We start from the raw sequence: 24163 nt of genomic DNA on the forward strand, positions 1-24163 counted from the left end.
GGATGAGATCTATCATGTAATCGAGTTAGTTTTGATGGGGATTGATCCCTAGTATCCACTATGTTTTGAGATTGATGTTGATACTACTTTGCCATGCTTAATGCTTGTCACTAGGGCCCGAGTGCCATGATTTCAGATCTGAAATTATTATGTTGTCACCAATATATGTGTGTTTTAGATCCGATCTTGCAAGTTGTAGTTACCTACTATGTGTTATGATCCGGCAACCCCGGAGTGACAATAACCGGAACCACTCCCGGTGATGACCATAGTTTGAGGAGTTCACGTGTTCACTAAGTGCTAATGCGTTGGTCCGGTTCTTTATTAAAAGGAGAACCTTAATATCCCGTAGTTTCCTTTTGGACCCCGCTGCCAGGGGAGGGATGGACAATAGATGTCATGCAAGTTCTTTTCCCTAAACACGTATGACGACACACGGAATGCGTGCCTACATCACATTGACGAACGGGAGCTAGCCACATATCTCTCTGTGTTATAGCTGTTGCATGATGAATATCATCCAAACAAATCACCGACCCATTGCCTATGAGTTTGTCCTACTGCTGCTGCTGCTACTACTGTTACTTGTCTTGCTGTGCTGCTGCTGCTACTACTGTTGCTATTACTGTCGCTTGCTACTGTTGCTACTTGCTACTGATGTCACTACTGTTGTTCCTTGCCGCTGCTATTGCTCGTTACACCGCCGTTACTCACTACTTTGATGTTACTATTGTGCTTGCAGATACTAATCTTTCAGGTGTGGTTGAATCTGATAATTCAACTGCTAATACTTGAGAGTATTCTCTCACCTCCCGTTGTGCGAATCAACAAATTTGGGTCGAATACTCTACCCTCGAAAACTGCTGCGAACCCACGCGTTGGTGGGCCATCAACAACATTCTTCTAGTTCCGTTGCCGGGGAGTGCTAGCAGCATTCTTCTGGTGCCGTTGCAGGGGAAGGTTTGCTGTCATCAACATTCGTCTAGCCATCGCTAGAGATTGCAATCAAGTGGCGGCCGGAGGATGAACCAGCCTCATGGTCGTGCGCCCCCTTGCGGTCGGTGCTCCACCACACCATCGATGCCGGCGACCGGAGAGCTCGAGGAAGGGGAGGGGAGAACTAGGGTTTGGGTGTCGGGTTTCGAGGAGGCAGCATGACTGGAGTGGGAGCATGGACTGTGACCGGTCCACGGTTTCCCATTTTAGAAGGCAGCGACCACTCGCTTGGGTGGATGATAGGTGGGGCCGACTGCGCGTGCACAATTAATTTGGGCGGTGGAAGGTAGGTGCATGCGTGCCATGCAGCCCCGATGCGGACGAGAGGCATGCCCGTTCGTTGTCCGCCTAGACCCAAACCGGACGCATGTTTGCACTTGGAATGGGTCGGGACGGACACAAAACGGATAAGATGGGTCCAGGCCGTTGCGCACTGGGTTGTGGGGTTTGTCCGTTTTGCCCCAAACGGACAAGGCCAGGAGGGATGGGGTCGTGCACTCGAGTGGGCCTAATCCCACGAGCCCGAAACATCAGCTGAAACTCGCTGATGTACCTCTCGCCTCCTGAGCCTGCCGCCCGGAGCCCGCCGTGCGCCACTCTGACACCAGGCGTCCACCTCCCCACCCGCCGCTCGACACTCTGGCCGCGGCGGCCACCCCCCCTCTCTCTCTCCTCCCGCTATGGCTGGATCCCGCTCGCCGTCGGTGTCCTCCCGGTTGGCACACGAGCGCCCTGTGATGTCGGGTCTCGGCTTCTCTTCATCGTCTGCCTCCTCGAGCACCCACGAGCAGGCTACGACATCGTCGGTGCTGAGGTTGGGCGCAGACGGCCGTCGCCACGAAGCCCCTTGTGTTCAGCCGCCCCCCTCCAGGAGATCCAAGTGGCGCAGTCGCCATGACCACGCCCCCAGCAGCATCCGCTGTCGTGCCTGGAGCAGCCCCGACGTGAGGTCGCGCCAGAGATGGTTGGGCTCTGCTTCTGTTGCTTCCAAGACAATCTCTTTCGACAGGACTACACCAACGACGAGGCCTGTATTCGCTGCGACCTCTTTGGGCGCGGGTCTCGCAACTGCCGGCGCCCTCGCAACCTAGTCGGAGTTGCACGATGGTGAATTCCAACCAACCCTCTCCCTCGGGGCCTGCGAGTAGTACTTTGATTTTTGATGAGACCAATAAAAATTTGCAATAAGTATATGAGTTCTTTATGGCTAATGTGACACCATGGACATACACAATCTCACCTCCTCATATTTGCTAGCCTCTCCACTACAGCGCATAGCCCATTCTCACCTTGAGAATTGGTGCAACTTTCGCCGGTGCATCCAAACCCTGTGACATGATACGTTCTGTTGCACATATCCTCCTCAAAACAACCACCATACCAACCTATTATGCCATTTACATAGCCATTCCGATATATATTGCCATGCAAATTCCATCATCACTTCACATGACTAGTTCGTTCATCATCATATTGCTTTGCATGATCATATAGAGTCGACATAGTATTTATGGCAAAGCCATCGTTCATAATAGCATTTTTGGCAAAGCCACCAAATAACATATGCCAAATACATGTCACGCTAGATCATTGCACATCCTGGTGCACTGCCAGAGGCATTTATATTGGAGTCGTATTGCTTCATTCATCATATCGAGTTATCCATGAGTTGTAAGTAAATAAAAGTGTGATAGTCATCATTATTAGAGCATTGTTCCGGTGAGGAAATAAATATGGGGAGGCCAAATAAGCCCACCATAAAAAATGAAAGAGAGAAAAAGAGAGAAGGGACTTTGCTACTATCCTTTACAACACTCGTGCCTCAAAGTGACACCATGTTCATCATGTAGACAATCTCATGTTGTATCATTCATATGCTAGTGGGAATAAAAAAAACTGGCTTGTATATTCCAATAATGGGCTTCCTCAAATGCGTGAGGTCTTTATGAGCAAGCAACTTGGATGCACACCCCACCTAGCTTCAGTTGAGCTTTCATACACTTATAGCTGTAGTGCATCATTTGCATGGCAATCCCTACTCCTTATGTCAATACCTATCAATGGGTATCTCCATAACCCATTGATATCTGCTCCGCCTCTCAACCCCTTTGAAACCTTCCATCTTATTCTATTCCACCTATATGATATGTCCAATGGTTTGCACTCATGTATTGCGTGAAGAATAAAAAGTTGATGCATACTGAAAAGCTATGATCCAATTACCTGACTTAGGCACCGTGATACTTAACATTTGTAGTTATATGGTGAAGATGGAGCCATGCCTTGCCAATATAATAAAGATGGATAGAGTTGAAACAATCTTTGAAGATCTTATACTTTGAAAAATTAATTGTTTTGTTGCTTATACTTATAAATATTGTTGTGTTAATATTTGTTAATTCATCGTTCCTCATTGAGCATACATGCATAAGAATACCTCATGGATAGCATGTCACATGAAAAATTCTGTTTTTATCATTTACCTACTCGAGGACGAGCAGGAATTAAGCTTGGGGATGCTTGATACGTCTCCAACGTATCTATAATTTTTGATTGTTCCATGTTGTTATGTTATAAGTTTAGAACACTTTTTATGCACTTATCTACCAATTTATATTATTTTTGAGAACTAACCTATTGACCAAGTGCCCAATGGATGTTGTTGTTTTCTGCATGTTTTCCACTTTTCAGGTTCCAATACCAAACGAAGCCCAATTGACCTGAAACTTATTGTGATTTTTTTCTGGACCAAAACAACATTGTGATGCATCCGAAGAAGGCCTGGGGGTGCACGAGGCCCCCACAAGCCAATAGGGCGTGACCTCGGGGACGCCATGATGGCTTGTGGCTGCCTCGTGGCTCTTCTGACCCCGTTCTCTCGCCTATAAATTCTTATTTTCCCTAAAACCTTCGAAGGAGGTCCCAAAACACTTTTTACGTTGCCGCGAGTCTCTGTTCCGACGGGAGGCCATCTAGAGCTCCATTCCGGCACTCTGTCGGAGGGGGATCGATCATAGAGGGCTTCTTCATCAACCTTGCTGCCCTCGTGGTGATGTGTTAGTAGTTCACCACACACCTACGGGTCCATAACAGTACCTAGATGGCAATCTCTCTCTCTCTTTGATCTTCAATACAATGATCATCGCATCTTTGCTTTGATCCATATGATGTAACTCTTTTGTACGGTGTGTTTGTTGGAATCCGATGAATTGTGGGTTTACGTTCAGATTATTCATGATAAATATTTGAGTCTCCTCTGATATATAATATGATTTTTATGTGCATGATTATGATAGCTTCGTAATTCTCTCAGATCTACTGAAATAGTTTGGCCAACTAGATTGATATTTCTTCGGTGAGAGAGGTGTGTTGTAGTAGATTCAACCTGACGAGTTTCTATATCCCATTGACAGAAGGGACAAGTTACGACTTTGTGTTGCTGCTACTAAGGGTAAAATGATGGGGTCTATTCATATTGGTTGAGTTTACTTTGTCTACATCTTCTCATCGTACTCCAAGCATTACTTAGTTTGTCATGAACTTAATACGTACAGAGGCAAGCATAGAAGCGCCCTTGAAGTGAAGTAATAGTAATAGGTGCACGCAAGAGTCGGCCTATTTGTTTATGGATGTGATGCCTATATTTACATGAACATTGCCACGAAAATCACATAACTATCCACTCATCTATCAATTGCCCAACAGTAATTTGTTTACCCGCCGTGTGCTATTTTCATGAGAGACGCCATTAGGGAAAGCTATGGCCCCGGGGTCTATTCACAACATATTGCTAAAACCTCCAATGCCATGCTGCCATTTATTTCCTTTTATTTTATTTTGCATTTTAAAATTATTTACACACCTCATTTGCTTGCAAAAAACGAGACCAAGGGGATTGACAACCCTCTTGCCCGCGTTGGGTGCAAGTTGTTTGTTCTTTTGTGTGCAGCCGCTGAAGAAGGTTATGGTTGATATTCCTATTGGTTTGACCTTGGTTTCGTAACTGTGGGAAATACTTACGCAATTTTTGTTGCGATAACCCATTCCTCTTCATGGAAAACCCAACGCACATCACGAGTATCAGAGACGTATCACCTTCGTCTGACAGCTTTTAGTGAAAGGTCACGGCCGGTCACGACCACTGATGAGTTATGAAAGCTTGATTCGTTATTCGAAGCAATTCCTCCATTGGCACGTCCCGTCAATATGGAGACCATGCCCCATTTTTTAAGGGATGTGATCAATGATTTGTGCTAACCCACACGTGCACAACGACACGATTATATCGGGAAGTGGCAAGGTGTGCAACGCGGTAAAGGGGTTCTTGGTATTATGGTAGCTTATATAAGGAAAACAACCACCAAAGCCTCCATATGCTTATCAGGTCCCTCGTTGTTGTCGCCTTCCCAATCTCTTGAGATCTAAGCGCCCAGATCCATCCCTCGCTCAAATATCCTCAAGCCACTCCCTGAGTTCGGCCATGGTCGGTTCTGGTTCCAAGGGCAAGTGGTAGGCATCCAACATCACCAATGACGACATTCAGGAGTTAAAGCACGTCGGCTATCTTACGGTCAATGTAGTCCATCGCGCTCCAGAGGAGGGCCAGGTCATCCCCATGCCCGCGGACTGGGCAGTGCCCTCCGAATTCCGATATGAACCTCCCACAAGGCTGGTGTCATGTATCAAGAAGGGACTCGACTGGGGTTAACCGGAGGTGAAGTCGTTGCAAAAGTGCATCTCCCAGTTGTTAAAGAAGAAACTGAAACTGACCAACATGGTTCAGATCATGCTTTGCGTTGGCTCCTACCTTACAAACATCGGGCCGCTCCAATGTGGTCCTACAAGCCCGATGACCCTTCCACTGTGCTCCACTTTTACCACACCACCCACGACAAGTTGTGGAAGGTGTTGTTCAAGCCCCAAAAAAATTTGCCGGACAAGGATGGAAACATCGGCCTTGATGCCGCACACCCTCCTCGGGAGGTATGATAACGTTTTACTATTATGTCCGGTACTACCTTTTAACAAGGAACTTAACCCTTTCTTCCCCGCATTCGTAAAGCTTGCTAGGAATGATGCGCGGACCGATGGCCCGACACCGCTGCCCGAGGGCCCCAGGACGACATTGCTGACGGAAATGTTGGTTGAGGAATCGTACAAGGCGCCGGAGAAGAAAGAGAAGAAGAAGGATGAGAAGAGGGAGGCCCAAGGAGGCCTCTGATACGTCTCCAACGTATCTATAATTTTTGATGGTTTTATGCTATTATCTTGTCAAACTTTGGATGTTTTGTATGCCTTTTATATCTTTTTTGGGACTAACTTATTAACTCAGTGCCAAGTGCCAGTTCCTGTTTTTTCCGTGTTTTTGACCATTTTCAGAGGAGGATTTTAAACGGAGTCCAAACGGAATAAAACTTCCGAAAAGATTTTTTTTGGAACAGAAGATACGCAGAAAGCTTGGGAACCAAGGCAGGGAGTCCCAGGGGAGGCCACAAGCCCTCATGGCGCGGCCAGGGGGGCCCGCACCTCCCAGGCTTGTGGGCTCTCTGGGCCTCCCCTGCCCTAGCTCCTTCGCCTATAAATTCCCTAAAATCCCTAAAAAATCAAGAGATCCACGAAAACACTTTTCCGCCGCCACAAGCTTCTGTCTCCGCAAGATCCCATCTGGGGCACGTTCTGGTGCCCTGCTGGAGGGGAGATTCGGATACGGAGGGCTTCTTCATCAACACAATGATCTCTCTGATGATGCGTGAGTAGTTCACCATAGACCTATAGGTCCATAGCTAGTAGCTAGATGGCTTCTTCTCTCTCTTGGATCTTCAATACAAAGTTCTCCATGATCTTCATGGAGATCTATCCGATGTAATCTTCTTTTGCGGTGTGTTTGTCGAGATCCGATGAATTGTGGATTTATGATCAGATTATCTATGAATCTTATTTCAGTTTCTTCTGATCTCTTATATGCATGATTTCATATCCTTGTAATTCTCTTCGAGTTGTGGGTTTTGTTTGGCCAACTTGATCTATGATTCTTGCAATGGGAGAAGTGCTTGGTTTTGGGTTCATAACGTGCGGTGACCTCACCCAGTGACAGAAGGGGTAGCGAGGCACGCATCGTGTTGTTGCCATCAAGGGTAAAAAGATGGGGTTTTCATCATTGGTTTGAGTTTATCCCTCTACATCATGTCATCTTGCTTAAGGCGTTACTCTGTTCGTCATGAACTCAATACACTAGATGCATGCTGGATAGCGGTCAATGTGTGGAGTAATAGTAGTAGATGCAGAAAGTATCGATCTACTTGTCTCGGACGTGATGCCTATATGTATGATCATTGCCTTAGATATCGTCATGACTTTGCGCGGTTCTATCAATTGCTCGACAGTAATTTGTTCACCCACCGTAATATTTGCTATTTTGAGAGAAGCCTCTAGTGAACACTATGGCCCCCGGGTCTACTTCACACCATATTTTCAGCCTTACTCTTTTACTTTGTTGCACTTTCCGCCTTCAGATCTCACTTTGCAATCAATCTTGAAGGGATTGACAACCCCTTTATAGCGTGTGGTGCAAGCTCTTTTGTGTTTGCGCAGGTACTCTGGACTTGACGAGATTCTCCTACTGGATTGATACCTTGGTTCTCAAACTGAGGGAAATACTTACTGCTCCTGTGCTGCATCACCCTTTCCTCTTCAAAGGAAAAACCAACGCAAGCCAAGTCTCCGTCAACGTGCCAATTTCTGGCGCAGTGTCGCAAACTCATCTCTTGCATTTTTTTTGCCTCTCGTTTCCCTCTCCCCCACTTCTGAAAAACAAAAATTTACAAAACAATTTGCCTTTTCGTTTGCCTTTTTCGTTCGCCCTTTTCTCTCGCTTGCTTTCTGTTCGTTCGTGTGGGATAGTCTACCTGTCCTCATGGCTAGACCCACCACTTCGAACGATACACCCGAGAACGAAGTTCTCAATTTCAAACAAAGTGAGGAAGAAAACTTAAAGGACGTTTGGTATAGGATTTGCAATGCTCAGAGTAGATCTACTTGTAAGCAATCTACTACCGTCCCGCTTCGCAGTTTTTATGTCGGTATTTCTCCTTGCAATGGGTATATTCTTGACACCATTGTAGGCGGAAATTTCTTGGGTAGCCATATGATACGTCTCCAATGTATCTATAATTTTTGATCGTTTCATGCTATTATCTTGTCAAACTTTGGATGTTTTGCATGGCTTTTATTTATTTTCTGGGACTAACTTATTAACTCAGTGCCAAGTGCCAGTTCCTGTTTTTTCTATGTTTTTGACCCCTTTCAGCCGAGATTTTGAAACGGAGTCCAAACGGAAGAAAATCCCCGAAAAGATTTTTTCTGGAACGGAAGAAGATCGGAGGACTTGGGAGACAAGCCAGAAGAGCCCTAGGGGCGCCACAAGCCCCCACCCCGCGACTAGGGGGGTCGCGCCATCCAGGCTTGTGGGCCCCCTGGAGGTCCCCTGACCTAGATCTTGCGCCTATAAATTCCCAAATATTCCCAAAAAAATCAAGAGACGATCGCAATTACTTTTCCGCCTCCACAAGCTTCTCTCTCCGCAAGATCCCATCTGGGGCATGTCGTGGTGCCCTGCCGGAGGGGGGATTCGGACACGGAGGGCTTCTTCATCAACACCATGACCTCTCCGATGATGCGTGAGTAGTTCACCATAGACCTACATGTCCATAGCTAGTAACTAGATGGCTTCTTCTCTCCCTTGGATCTTCAATACAAAGTTCTCCATGATCTTAATGGACATCTATCCGATGTAATCTTCTTTTGCGGTGTGTTTGTCGAGATCCGATGAATTGTGGATTTATGATCAGATTATCTATGAATCTTATTTTAGTTTCTTCTGGTCTCTCTTATGCATGATTTCATATCCTTGTAATTCTCTTCGAGTTGTGGGTTTTGTTTGGCCAACTAGATCTATGATTCTTGCAATGGGAGAAGTGCTTGGTTTTGGGTTCATACCGTGCGGTGACCTCACCGAGTGACAGAAGGGGTAGCGAGGCACGTATCGTGTTGTTGCCATCAAGGGTAAAAAGATGGGGTTTTCATCATTGGTTTGAGATTATCCCTCTACATCATGTCATCTTGCTTAAAGCGTTACTCTGTTCGTCATGAACTCAATACACTAGATGCATGCTGGATAGCGGTCGATGTGTGGTGTAATAGTAGTAGATGCAGAAAGTATCGGTCTACTTGTCTCAGACGTGATGCCTATCTGCTAGATCATTGCCTTAGATATCATCATGACTTTTAGCGGTTCTATCAATTGCTCGACAGTAATTTGTTTACCCACCGTGATATTTGCTATTATGAGAGAAGCCTATAGTGAACACTATGGCCCCCAGGGTCTACTCCACACCATATTTTCAGCCTTACACTTTTTGCTTCGTTGCACTTTCCGCCTTTAGATCTCACTTTGCAAACAATCTTGAAGGGATTGACAACCCCTTTGAAGCGTTGGATGCAAGCTTGTTTGTGTTTGCGCAGGTACTTTGGACTTGACGAGGCCCTCCTTCTGGATCGATACCTTGGTTCTCAAACTGAGGGAAATACTTACTGCTCTTGTGCTGCATCACCCTTTCCTCTTCAAGGGAAAAAAAATCAGAGAAGTAACAAGAAGAATTCCTATGCTCCAGGGAAGGACTTATGTTGCCGCAGCAGAAGAATTTCTGGCGCCGTTGCCGGGGAGGAGGATCAAGTCAAGAATAGTCTCCCGTCAACATGCCAGTTTCTGGCGCCGTCGCCAGGGAGGAAGATCAAGTCAAGAACTCATCCAAGTAGGTGTGGGAAACTCATCTCTTGCATTTACTTTGTTTGCCAGTTGCCTCTCGTTTTCCTCTCCCCCACTTCACCAATTTTCCTTTTTTGTTCGCCTTTTCGTTCGCTTTTTCGTTCGCCCTTTTCTCTCGCTTGCTTTCTGCTCGTCTGTGTGGGATAGTCTATCGTGATGGCTAGATCCACCACTTCGAACGATACTCCCAAAAGCGAAGTTCTCAATTTCAAACAAATTGAGGGAGAAAACTTAAAAGACGCTTGGTATAGGATTTGCAATGCTTAGAGTAGATCTACTCATAAGCAATCCACTACGGTCTTGCTTCGCAGTTTTTATGTGGGTATTTCTCCTTGGAATAGGTATATTATTGACACCATTGTAGGTGGAAATTTCTTGGGTAGCCATACCATTGATTCTTACAGAGCTGTGATAAATTTGGTAGGCTCACCCCCACTCATGGTTAATGGAACTACCTTAACTCTGGAACATGTGATGCATAGGCTGGACGCTATTGAAAATAAAGTTGCTACGATTGAACTCATTGAGAATTTGGATAAAAAGATCCACAATCAAATTACTCAGTACGGATCCAAGGTGGGAATGGTTTTGAAAAATTTAAAGGAGAAGGAACCCTCAGTTAATGAAAAGCTAGGTCATGATTCGGCTAGGATTGGCAAACTAGAGGATGTTATAACCAACTTGGGTTCCGCTTTTGCCGCTGTGCAGAATACTCCAAATTTTGCCCACAATAAAATCACCAAGTCTGTCTTTGTTCCTAAAAGTAGTGGTGAATCATCTAGTATGAAAGATGAAAACCTGAAGATGGTAAGTGATCACGCTACTTATGGTTTGAGCACCAAAGACGACGATACATGATTCTATCGCTCCTATGCCTAACTAAGGGCGTTAAACAATAGCGCTTGTTGGGAGGCAACCCAATGAATTTATCTTTTTCTTTCTGTTTTGTTGCGTCCACACTTTCATAATTCTGTTGTGATTGTGTTTTTTGTGTTTCTTTTTGTGTTTGAGCCAAACAAAACCTTTATGACTAGTCTTGGTAATGGTTGTTTGATCCTGCTGGAAAAAGACAGAAACTTTTCGCTCACGAGATGATTTTTCATTTTTATTAAGAAAGAGCTTTTGAGTTGATTCTTTTTTATGCTGATTTATATGCTTTTTCCCCATACCTTCGTAATGTTTCATATTTTTTGAGGTACCAGAAGTATATGAAGTATACAGATTGCTACAGACTGGTCTGTTTTTGACAGATTCTGTTTTTGTTGAGTTGGTTGCTTGTTTTGATGAAATTATGGTTAGTATCGGGGGTACTAGCCATGGAAAAGTGAGAATACAGTAGCCCATCATCAACATAGATGGAATTCAAGTTTGCCACAGTACCAAAAGAAGTGGTAGTTTGTTTTCTTGTACTAATGTTATCACAAGTTTCGGTTTAAGTTTTGTGTTGTGAAGTTTTCAAGTTGTGGGTGACGTTCTCATGGACAAAGAGATAAGGAGTGTAAATAGCTCAAGCTTGGGGATTCCCAAGGCATCCCAAGCCAAATTGAAGGACACCAAAAAAGCCTAAGCTTGGGGATACCCCGGGAAGGCATCCCCTCTTTCGTCTTCAATCCATCGGTAACATTACTTGGAGCTATATTTTTATTCACCACATGATATGTGTTTTGCTTGGAGCGTCCTGTATCTTAGGAGTCTTTTCTTTTTGTTGTGTCACAATCATCCTTGCTGCACACCTTTTTGAGAGAGAGAGACATGCACTCATCGTGATTTTGCTAGAATGCTCATAGTGCTTCACTTATATCGTTTGAGCTAGATACTTTTGCTCTTGTGCTTCACTTATATATTTAGAGCACGGCAGTGCGTGATTTGGTAGTTGGCTTATGCTATGAAGATAGTCCCAAATGTGCTAGGTACCCAATGAGGATGCAAAAACCTCCATCTTCATGTGCATTGAATAGAAAGAGAAGTTTTGATTCCTCTCAATTAGTTTTGAGACGTGGATACAGTAATATTGAGAGTTACGTTAGTAGGGTGTTGTGAATCTAGAAATACTTGTGTTGGAGTTAGTGATTCCCGTAGCATGCACGTATGGTGAACCGCTATGTTAGGAAGTCGGAGCATAATTGATCTATTGATTGTCATCCTTTGTGTTGAGGTCGGGATCACGCGATGGTTTACACCTACCAACCCTTCCCCTCGGAGTATGCGTTTAGCACTTTGTTTCGATTACTAATAAAAACTTTCGCAATAAGTATATTAGTTTTTCATGACTAATTTGAGCCCATGGTATAGATGCACTTTCACCTTCCACCATTGCTAGCCTCTCTAGTGCCGCGCAATTCTCGCCGGTGCACAAACCCACCAAATTCCTTCCTCAAAACAGCCACCATACCTACCTACTATGGCATTTTCATAGCCATTCCGAGATACATTGCCATGCAACTCCCACCGTTCCGCCTCATGACTTGTGCCATCACTCTCATATTGCCATTGCATGATCATACTAGATCGCTGCACAACCCGGTACACTGCCGGAGGCATTTCCTATGGAGTCATCATCATTGTGATCTTTGAGCTTTGAGTAACTAAAAAGTGTGATGATCATCATTATTAGAGCATTGTCCCATGTGAGGAAAAAAGAGGCCAAAGAGCCCCAAAACAAAAAATGAGAAAAGAAAAAAGAGTCCTAAGAGCCCAAATAAAAAAATGAGAGAAAAAGAGAGAAGGGACAATGCTACTATCTTTTTCCACACTTGTGCTTCATGTTAGCACCATGTTCTTCATGATTGAGAGCTTCTTGCTTTGTTACTACCATATGCTAGTGGGAATCTTCGTTTTATAACTTGGCTTGTATATTCCAATGTTGGGCTTCCTCAAAATTTCCCTAGGTCTTCGTGACCAAGCAAGTTGGATGCACACCCACTAGTTTTCTTCTTGAGCTTTCACATAATTATAGCTCTAGTGCATCTCTTGTATGACAATCCCTACTCATTCACATTGATATCTATTAATGGGCATCTTCATAGCCTATTGATACGCCAAGTAAGTGTGACCATCTCCTCTTTTTTGTCTCACATCCACCACCACACTCTATTCCACCTATAGTGCTATATCCATGTCTCGCGCTCATGTATTGCGTGATAGTTATAAAAAGTTTGAGAAATTAAGAGTGCGAAAGCAATTACTTGGCCAATTCCAGGGTTGTGCAGGATTTACACTAGTTGTGTGAGGATGATGGAGCATAGCCAGACTATATGATTTTGTAGGGATAACTTTCTTTGGCCTTGTTATTTTGAAAGTTCATGATTACCTTGCTAGTTTGCTTGAAGTATTATTGTTTTCATGTCAATAAGCAAACTATTGTTTTGAATCTTACGGATCTGAACATTCATGCCACGTGAAAGAAGTTGCAAAGGACAACTATGCTAGGAAGCATTCCACATCAAAAATTCATTCTTTATCACTTCTCTACTCGAGGACGAGCAAGAGTTAAGCTTGGGGATGCTTGATACGTCTCCAACGTATCTATAATTTTTGATGGTTTCATGCTATTATCTTGTCAAACTTTGGATGTTTTGCATGAATTTTATTTATTTTCTGAGACTAACTTAGTAACTCAGTGCCAAGTGCCAGTTCCTGTTTTTTCCATGTTTTTGACCCCTTTCAGAGGAGATTTTGAAACGGAGTCCAAACGGAAGAAAATCCCCGAAAAGATTTTTTCTGGAACGGAAGAAGATCAGAGGACTTGGGAGCCAAGCCAGAAGAGCCCCAGGGGCCCCACAAGCCCCCACCCCACAGCCAGGGGGCGCGCCATCCAGGCTTGTGGGCCCCCTGGAGGTCCCTTGACCTAGATCTTGCACCTATAAATTCCCAAATAATCCCAAAAAACCAAGAGACGATCGCAATTACTTTTCCACCACGGCAAGCTTCTGTCTCCGCAAGATCCCATCTGGGGCACGTCCCGGTGCCCTGCCGGAGGGGGGATTCAGACACGGAGGGCTTCTTCATCAACACCATGACCTCTCCGATGATGCGTGAGTAGTTCACCATAGACCTACGGGTCCATAGCTAGTAACTAGATGGCTTCTTCTCTCTCTTGGATCTTCAATACAAAGTTCTCCATGATCTTCATGGAGATCTATCCGATGTAATCTTCTTTTGCGGTGTGTTTGTCGAGATCCGATGAATTGTGGATTTATGATTAGATTATCTATGAATCTTATTTGAGTTTCTTCTGATCTCTCTTATGCATGATTTCATATCCTTGTAATTCTCTTCGAGTTGTGGGTTTTGTTTGGCCAACTAGATCTATGATTCTTGCAATGTGAGAAGTGCTTGGTTTTGGGTTTATACCATGCGGTGACCTCACCCAGTGATAGAAGGGGTAGCGAGGCACGTATCGTGTGAAAGTGCAGTCATGCCATTAATCGTGTTTTGGTGTTGCTGACAACACACATATAGATAACTAATCACTAATCCCCTTTAAGCTATTGTGAATGATCATGTGTTTATAAGGACAAGCTCGTGTGCTAACAAGGACAAGATCAAGATAAGCATTCCTGAGCACTACATGCTTGATTCTTGTGGATGTTCACATGGTGGACAAATGAAGATGAATACATAAGCTAGGCTTTCCACATTGTGTATGGGAGAGCTACTTGAAGACTTCATCATGTCTTGCTTTCGACTTGAGCCAAGAAGGAACAACAACATCAAGCTCAAGTGAAAGGGCTAACTCAATGGTATCAGTTCCTTTGACGTTAGTGGTGCGGAGTGATGATCAGCGAATAAAAGTATACACTCAAGTATGGTTCATCGGTACCCCTTTTATAATTCTTGAGTCTTTAGGGATCCCGCACTATTAAGAGGGGATCACAGGTTTTGCGATGAACTTGCTCAAACTACATCTCCACTGTTCTGCTCAGACCACATCTCCACTGCTCTGTTGTTATCTGAAAACAGAACAAATGCCTCAGACATCCGGCTTCCTCCGAACGTCCGAGGGCCGGATGACCGACTGCTTCGGAAATCCGGAATCCTATACCAGAGAAACTTGAGCCATATAACTCGGACTTCCGGCTCCCTCCGGACGTCCGAGGGCCGGACGTCCGACCAACTTCGGAAATCTGGAATTGTGCACCAGAGAAACTTGAACCATATAACTCGGACTTCCGGCTCCCTCCGGACGTCCGAGGGCCGGACGTCCGACCTCCTTCGGAAATCCGGAATCTCGCGCCAGAGAAGTTTGAGTCGAATAACTCGGACTTCTGGCTTCCTCCGAACGTCCGGTCCCTGTTCAACTACACAGTGATTCCAGATATATATACATCTCTTGGACGACCGACCACTGTCGGACGTCGGACACCTTGTGGGCGTCCGGACATCCGAGAAACTGCCGGATGTCCGACCCCTGTCAGACTTAAAGTGTCCCCAACGGCTATTTTACTCTCCCCACTATATATACCCCTCCCACTTCGTGAGAGGGTGCCCCAACACAGCTATATCCTCATAAGAACACATTTCTACCTCACACACATTTGCTTACACCAAATCTTAGATCCCAAGAGCATTTGTGAGCCCCTTTGAGAGTTGTTCCAATCAAAAGATAGATCGTCTCCCTCTCCTTCTCTCAACCCAAGCTATTTGAGATTTGAGCAAGTTTTGAGCATTCCCCGTGATCTTGTTACTCTTGGAGGTTGGAGACTCCTAGGCGGTAGGAGTTCTTCGGAGAGGAATCAATCCGTGTGATTACCCCCCGGAAAAGTTTGTGAGGGTTTGGAAGCCACCTCAAAGGCTTACCACTAGTGGTTGAGAAACGCCTTCGTGGTGTTATCTCAAATCGAGAATAGGGTGAGCCTTCGTGGCGTTGGTGTGCCTTCGTGGTAACATCCACCTCTCTAACGGTGACTAGCTTCCCTCCAAGGAAGTGAACATCGGGATACATCTTCGTCTCAGTGACCTTGGTTATCCTTAACCCTAACTCCTTACTTGTGGTTTACTTGTGTTACTTGAGCATACATACATTGCATATTGTTTGTGCTCATTATATTGTGTTGGCTATTTCTTGTACAAGATTAATCATTCAAGCATACCCTCTATATCTACTCGTTCACACTTGCAGCTTTTGATATATCGTGTGCTATAGTGTGGTCTAGTATCTTGTGTCGTTCACGTACTTGTCGTGTGATATAGCTCAAGTAAGTTTGTGTAACTTACTTGTGCTTGTTAGTAACTGTATTTTGTCCATCTTGGTAGATCGTGTTGTTGATACACGTTGCAGTGCCTAGTGCATTTAGGATTTGTGCTTGACAAGTATCCTCTTAGTTTATTTCCGCATTAGGTTTGAGCCAAATCCTAAGAAGTTTTTAAATAGCCTATTCACCCCCTCTAGGCGTCATCGAGGTCTTTTCATCGTGTTGTTGCCATCAAGGGTAAAAAGATGGGGTTTTCATCATTGGTTTGATATTATCCCTCTACATCATGTCATCTTGCTTAAAGCGTTACTCTGTTCATCATGAACTCAATACACTAGCTGCATGCTGGATAGCGGTCGATGTGTGGAGTAATAGTAGTAGATGCAGAAAGTATCGGCCTACTTGTCTCGGACGTGATGCCTATATGCTAGATCATTGCCTTAGATGTCGTCATGACTTTGCGCAGTTCTATCAATTGCTCGACAGTAATTTGTTCACCCACCGTGATATTTGCTATTATGAGAGAAGCCTCTAGTGAACACTATGGCCCCCAGGGTCTACTCCACACCATATTTTCAGCCTTACACTTTTTGCTTCGTTGCACTTTCCGCCTTCAGATCTCACTTTTCAAACATTCTTGAAGGGATTGACAACCCCTTTGAAGCGTTGGGTGCAAGCTTGTTTGTGTTTGCGTAGGTACTTTGGACTTGACGAGGCCCTCCTTCTGGATCGATACTGTGGTTCTCAAACAGAGGGAAATACTTACTGCTCCTGTGCTGCATCACCCTTTCCTCTTCAAGGGAAAAACCGACGCAAATCAGAGAAGTAACAAGAAGAATTCCTACGCGCCAGGGAAGGACTTTTGTTGCCGTAGCACCATACCGTTGATTCTTACGGAGCTGTAATAAATTAGGTAGGCTCACCCCCACTCATGGTTAATGGAACTACCTTAACTCTGGAACATGTGATTGAAAATAAAGTTGCTACAATCGAACTCATTGAGAATTTGGATCCAAGGTGGGAATGGTTTTGAAAAATTTAAAGGAAAAGGAACCCATAGTTAACGAAAAACTAGGTTATGATTCCGCTAGGATTGGCAAACTAGAGGATGTTATAACCAACTTGGGTTCCGCTTTTGCCGCTATGTAGAATACTCCAAATTTTGCCCACAATAAGGCCACCAAGTCTATTTTTTTTCCTAAAAATAGTGGTGAATCATCTAGTAAGAAAGATGAAGACCTTAAGATGATGATTGATCACGCTACTTATGGTTTGAGCACCAAAGATGACGATAGATACGTGATTCTATCGTTTATGCCTAGCTAAGGGCGTTAAACAATAGCGCTTGTTGGGAGGCAACCCAATGAATTTATCTTTTTCTTTCTGCTTTGTTGCGTCCACACCATCATAATTCCGTTATGATTGTGTTTTTTGTGTTTCTTTTTGTGTTTGAGACAAGCAAAACCTTTATGACTAGTCTTGGTGATGGTTGTTTGATCCTGCTGGAAAAAGACAGAAACTTTTTGCTCACAAGATTATTTTTAATTTTTATTCAGAAAGAGATTTTGAGTTGATTCTTTTTGCTGCTGCTTGATATGCCTTTTTCCCAGGCAGTCGTAATTTTTTAGAATTTGTGAGGTACCAGAAGTATACGAAGTATACAGATTGCTACAGACTGGTCTGTTTTTGACAGATTCTGTTTTTTGTTGAGTTGGTTGCTTGTTTTCATGAAACTATGGATAGTATCAGGGGGTACAAGCCATGGAATAGTGAGAATACAGTAATCTAACACCAATATAAATAGAAATCAATATTGCTACAGTACCTAAAGAGGTGGTAGTTTGTTTTCTTGTGCTAATGATATCACGAGTTTCTATTTAAGTTTTGTGTTGTGAAGTTTTCAAGTTTTGGGTGATGTTCTCATGGACAAAGGGATAAAGAGTGGAAAGAGCTCAAGCTTGGGGATGCCCAAGGCATCCCAAGCCAAATTCCAGGACACCAAAAAGCCTAAGATTGGGGATGCCCCGGGAAGGCATCCGCTCTTTCGTCTTCAATCCATCGGTAACATTACTTGGAGCTATATTTTTATTCACCACATGATATGTGTTTTGCTTGGAGCGCCTTGTATCGTAGGAGTCTTTTCTTTTTGTTGTGTCACAATCATACTTGCTGCACACCTTTTGAGAGAGATATGCACTCATCGTGATTTTGCTAGAATGCTCATCGTGCTTCACTTATATCTTTTGAGCTAGATAATTTTGCTCTATGTGCTTCACTTAGATCTTTTAGAGCACGGCGGTGCGTGACTTGGTAGTTGGTAGTGCTATGAAAGTAGTCCCAAAGGTGATAGGTACCCAAAGAGGATACAAAAACCTCCATCTTCATGTGCATTGAGTAGAAAGAGAAGTTTTGATTCCTCTCAATTAGTTTTGAGACGTGGATTTGGTAATATTAAGAGTTATGTTAGTAGGGTGTTGTGAATCTAGAAATACTTGTGTTGAAGTTAGTGATTCCCGTAACATGCACGTATGGTGAATCGCTATGTTAGGAAGTCGGAGCATAATTGATCTATTGATTGTCATCCTTTGTGTCGCGGTCGGGATCGCGCGATGGTTTACACCTACCAACCCTTCCCCTAGGAGTATGCGTTTAGCACTTTGTTTCGATTACCAATAAAAAAAATCGCAATAAGTATGTGAGTTCTTCATGACTAATGTGAGTCCATGGTATAGATGCACTTTCACCTTCCACCTTTGCTAGCCTCTCTAGTGTCGCGCAACTTTCGCCGGTGCACAAACCCACCATATGCCTTCCTCAAAACAGCCACCATACCTACCTACTATGGCATTTTCATAGCCATTCCGAGATATATTGCCATGCAACTCCCACCGTTCCATCTCATGACTTGTGCCGTCACTCTCATATTGCCATTGCATGATCGTAAGATAGCTAGCGATATGTTTCAATGCCATACGCCCAGCTAGATCATTGCACATCCCGGTACACTGCCGGAGGCATTTCCTATAGAGTCATCATCGTTCTGAGCTTTGAGCTGTGAGTAAATAAAAGTGTGATGATCATCATTATTATAGCATTGTCCCATGTGAGGAAATAAAAAAATGCCAGAGTTGCCAAAAGAAATAGGCCAAAGTGCCCAAATAAAATAAAAATAAAAGAGAGAGAGAAAAAGAGAGAAGGGACAATGCTACTATCTTGTTCCACACTTGTGCTTCATAATAGCACCATGTTCTTCATGATTGAGAGCTTCTTGCTTTGTCACCACCATATACTAGTGGGAATCTTTATTATATAACTTGCCTTGTATATTCCAATGACGGGCTTCCTCAAAATTGCCCTAGGTCTTCGTGAGCAAGCAAGTTGGATGCACACCCACTAGTTCTCCTTTTGAACTTTCACATACTTTTAGCTCTAGTGCATCCTTTGTATGGCAATCCCTACTCATTCACATTGATATCCATTAATGGGCATCTCCATAGCCCTTTGATATGCCGAGTCAATGTGACCATCTCCTCTTTTTTGTCTCACAACCACCACCACACTCTATTCCACCTATAGTGCTATATCCATGGCTCACACTCATGTATTGCATGATAGTTGTAAAAGGTTTGAGAAAGTAAGAGTGCGAAAACAATTACTTGGCCAATACCGGGGTTGTGCATGATTTAAGTTAGTTGTCTGAGGATGATGGAGCATAGCGAGACTATATGATTTTGTAGGGATAACTTTCTTTGGCCTTGTTATTTCGAAAGTTCATGATTACCTTGCTAGTTTGCTTGAAGTATTACTCTTTTCATGTCAATAGCAAACTATTGTTTTGAATCTTACGGATCTGAACATTCATGCCACATGAAACAAGTTACAAAGGACAACTATGCTAGGTAGCATTCTACATAAAAAATTCAGTCTTTATCACTTCCCTACTCGAGGACGAGCAGGAGTTAAGCTTGGGGATGCTTGATACGTCTCCAACGTATCTATAATTTTTGATGGTTTCATGCTATTATCTTGTCAAACTTTGGATGTTTTGTATGCCTTTTATATCTTTTTTGGGACTAACTTATTAACTCAGTGCCAAGTGCTAGTCCTGTTTTTTCCGTGTTTTTGACCCTTTTCACAGGAGGATTTTAAACGGAGTACAAACGGAATAAAACTTTCGAAAAGATTTTTTCCGGAACAGAAGATACGCAGAAAGCTTGGGAACCAAGGCAAGGAGTCCCGGGGGAGCCAACAAGCCCTCATGGCGTGGCCAGGGGGGCCGCGCCTCCCAGGCTTGTGGGCTCCTTGGGCCTCCCCTGCCCTAGCTCCTTCTCCTATAAATTCCCTAAAATACCTAAAAAATCAAGAGATCCACGAAAACACTTTTCCGTCGCCGCAAGCTTCTGTCTCCGCAAGATCCCATCTGAGGCACGTTCTGGTGCCCTGCCGGAGGGAAGATTCGGATACGGAGGGCTTCTTCATCAACACCATGACCTCTCCGATGATGCGTGAGTAGTTCACCATAGACCTACGGGTCCATAGCTAGTAGCTAGATGGCTTCTTCTCTCTCTTGGATCTTCAATACAAAGTTCTCCATGATCTTCATGGAGATCTATCCGATGTAATCTTCTTTTGTGGTGTGTTTGTTGAGATCCAATGAATTGTGGATTTATGATCAGATTATCTATGAATCTTATTTGAGTTTCTTCTGATCTCTTATATGCATGATTTCATATCCTTGTAATTCTCTTCGAGTTGTGGGTTTTGTTTGGCCAACTTGATCTATGATTCTTGCAATGGGAGAAGTGCTTGGTTTTGGGTTCATACCGTGTGGTGACCTCACCCAGTGACAGAAGGGGTAGCGAGGCACGCATCGTGTTGTTGCCATCAAGGGTAAAAAGATGGGGTTTTTATCATTGGTTTGAGTTTATCCCTCTACATCATGTCATCTTGCTTAAGGCGTTACTCTGTTCGTCATGAACTCAATACACTAGATGCATGCTGGATAGCGGTCGATGTGTGGAGTAATAGTAGTAGATGCAGAAAGTATCAGTCTACTTGTCTCGGACGTGATGCCTATATGTACGATCATTGCCTTAGATATCGTCATGACTTTGCGCGGTTCTATCAATTGCTCGACAGCAATTTGTTCACCCATCGTAATATTTGATATTTTGAGAGAAGCCTCTAGTGAACACTATGGCCCCCGGGTCTACTTCACACCATATTTTCAGCCTTACTCTTTTACTTCGTTGCACTTTCCGCCTTCAGATCTCACTTTGCAATCAATCTTGAAGGGATTGACAAGCCCTTTATAGCGTTGGGTGCAAGCTCTTTTGTGTTTGCGCAGGTACTCTGGACTTGACGAGATTCTCCTACTGGATTGATACCTTGGTTCTCAAACCGAGGGAAATACTTACTGCTCCTGTGCTGCATCACCCTTTCCTCTTCAAGGGAAAAACCAACGCAAGCCAAGTCTCCGTCAACGTGCCAATTTTTGGCGCTGTTGTTTGAGAAGTAGCAGCCTCCGCCCAAGAGGACCCCCGGATGCTAAGTTCGGGGACAACCAAGCCCCTTCTGCTCATGAGGGTGAGCAGGGATAGGACAGGGAGGAGAGCAACTTCTCCCGAACAAGGAAGAGGGCGGCGTCTGATGACACTAAAGGGAATCCGCCTCATCCTGCCCCAAAAAGCAATGTAGGATCAAGGTGGCCCTCTCCGATGACAGACCGGACTCCTCTGACGAGTCTGAGGCTTTCGAATTGGTTCCTCGAAGGAACCCCAGGGCCAAGCCCCGGCCCAAAGGTATGAATTCGAAGACTCTGTTGTACATCCATATTGACACTAGTGGATAAATGTCTAGCCACAACTTACGTTGGTGGCATGTCATTTCTCACCAACGCAAGCACTAATATTTTCAAATAGTGCTGGCGTGCCAAATTAATTTACGCCAGACATAATATTTCCACTTAAACAATTTTTACATCATTATTTCTATGATTTCTAATTTTGAGTATTTAATTATGTTTAGTCTTTCATTAAACTTGACCAGTCTTTTTAATTTGGGTTATTATTAGCTATGGCGTTGCAGTTTAGGACCACGCCAGCAACGACCCACCTGAGGCAACTGCCACGCCTTAGTAAAAGGCCTAGTCGGCCCCTTTCATTTCAACTCCCCCTCGACCAGCCGCCACTCCTCGTCGCCCGTCGCAGCCTGATGCCGCCCCGTCGCCGCCTGTCTCGCCCCTTCGCTGCCCAGCAAGGTTTAATCCTTTCCGTCCTCTACATCTCCTTCCTCGGCACTCACATGCACCCCCTCTGTCAACGCATAATCCATATGTGGGATTCATCTATAAGTTTATTTAGGATTGCTCTGTGTAGAAATTTTATTCATAATCCAATGTAAAATCCGATCTAATAGTGCATTTTGAGTAGAAATTTAATTTGGTAGTGTAGTATGGAATCCGATTATATTTCTGTAGAAATGTTAGTCATAATCCAATGTAAAATCCAATTTAATAATGCATTTTGAGTAGAAATTTAATTTGCTTTGTGTAGCACTTTGAGTAGAATTTGTTTATCTGTGTCTCCTTCTGTGGAATTTGTTTATTTGTGTATACATGTTACTAGCATAGAATTACACATGTTACTTGTGCCAATTCACTAGTCTAGAATCCGATTATATACTCAGTTTTCAATATGTTTTGTGTAGAATGGCGCAACCAACACCATGTCGAGTGTGCAAGTCAAGGTGCGCAACTAGCCTTGAAACTGCCACATTGTTCGGCATTTACTTCCAGACGTATTTTGTTCCTACAACGGTAACAAATTATATGACCCTTCTAATAGTTTGTTCTTTTGATTTTGTTGCTATTTCCACTAGTACATTGTGTGTGTGCATTTGGTTTTTCTTACAAAGATCGTCCCTTGCAATGTGAGATTGGATTTCGATGAGCTCATTACTTGGGACACTGTCATCTTCGACTCTCCTGAGCCCCCCTACACTATGGAGGTCAATAAGGGAAGGAACATAACCCATATTGGAGGAGATGAATGGGGTTGTTTCATCGCGCGTATGTATCTCACTAGGGGTGAATTGATCAGCTTCTTGTTCAGACGAGAAACTTGAAGGCTCGCTGTTATCTATCTCAACTATGAGGAAGAAGATGATGACCCACTTGATGAAGCACTCTTTGCCCAAAGAATGACCAGACCGAGTGAGGATGAAATGGACACGCTCTGGGGAAGGCTTCCGCCACGTGATGCCTACGTCAAGATGCCATTCGTGACCCGCCTGACACGGACGATGGTTAACCGCCATGTCATGGTATGTTTCTTATTATGCAGTAGTGTGATATGCTTACAGTATGTATAGTAATGTGATCATCATATTTTTTTCAAAAATTACCTAAGAGGCTATGTGAGAGTTGTGGCATCGAGTTGGATGAAGAAGGCATTGTTGGACTACGTCTTACCACAAGGGGATCTGTCGCCACCTATGCTTACGCAGTGGATATGGATGGACACACTATCTTCAATGTGGCTGGGTGGACCAACTTCCTCACTAGCAAGAATTTCCGGGTTGGACATGTCATATTAGTCACTATCAGGAACACCCCACGCCATGACTTGAGGATGATGATCGTTTTTAACATCCTTTAACTATGTTAGTTTGCTCGTGTGGAATGAACTCATGTTTGTGAGGATTGTCATTATAATAGCGACTTATTAGCTATAGCTAGCACTGCTTGTGAGATTGACACTTATTATTAACTCAAATGCAATGTTCTATTGGGATAATTCCTTGTGTGCAATGCTAAATGCTAAATGTCATGTGATGTCAGTTTTTTTCTGTTGCATGAAATGTTCCTAGCATGCAACGTACATTGCATGCCGCTAGGTGAGCGATTATAGTGGTGGCTTGCCTACGTGGCACACCATCAGCACATAGAATACCGCAGATGTGGGACCCAATGCCACCATTTTTTAACTGTGGCTCCATATTGGTGGCGTCGGGTTTCCATGCGAGCACAAACTTTTTTGCCACGTCATAGCTAGGCTTTTCTACACTAGTGCGAGGTTCGTTACTGATGATATGCATGTCTTTCAAGTTGTAGCCCACCGCGTGACCTCCCCACCGATCACGCATCGGA

At 44.0% G+C, this 24163-nt stretch overlaps 1 pseudogene; it reads left to right on the forward strand.

Moving 5' to 3' along the window:
- The first annotated feature begins 23016 nt into the window (after window positions 1-23016).
- Window positions 23017-23672, forward strand: LOC123398991 (annotated as a pseudogene).
- Window positions 23673-24163: the final 491 nt, after the last annotated feature.

This window comes from Hordeum vulgare, chromosome 5H, assembly GCF_904849725.1.
Source record: "Hordeum vulgare subsp. vulgare chromosome 5H, MorexV3_pseudomolecules_assembly, whole genome shotgun sequence".
Taxonomy (NCBI): Eukaryota; Viridiplantae; Streptophyta; class Magnoliopsida; order Poales; family Poaceae; genus Hordeum; species Hordeum vulgare.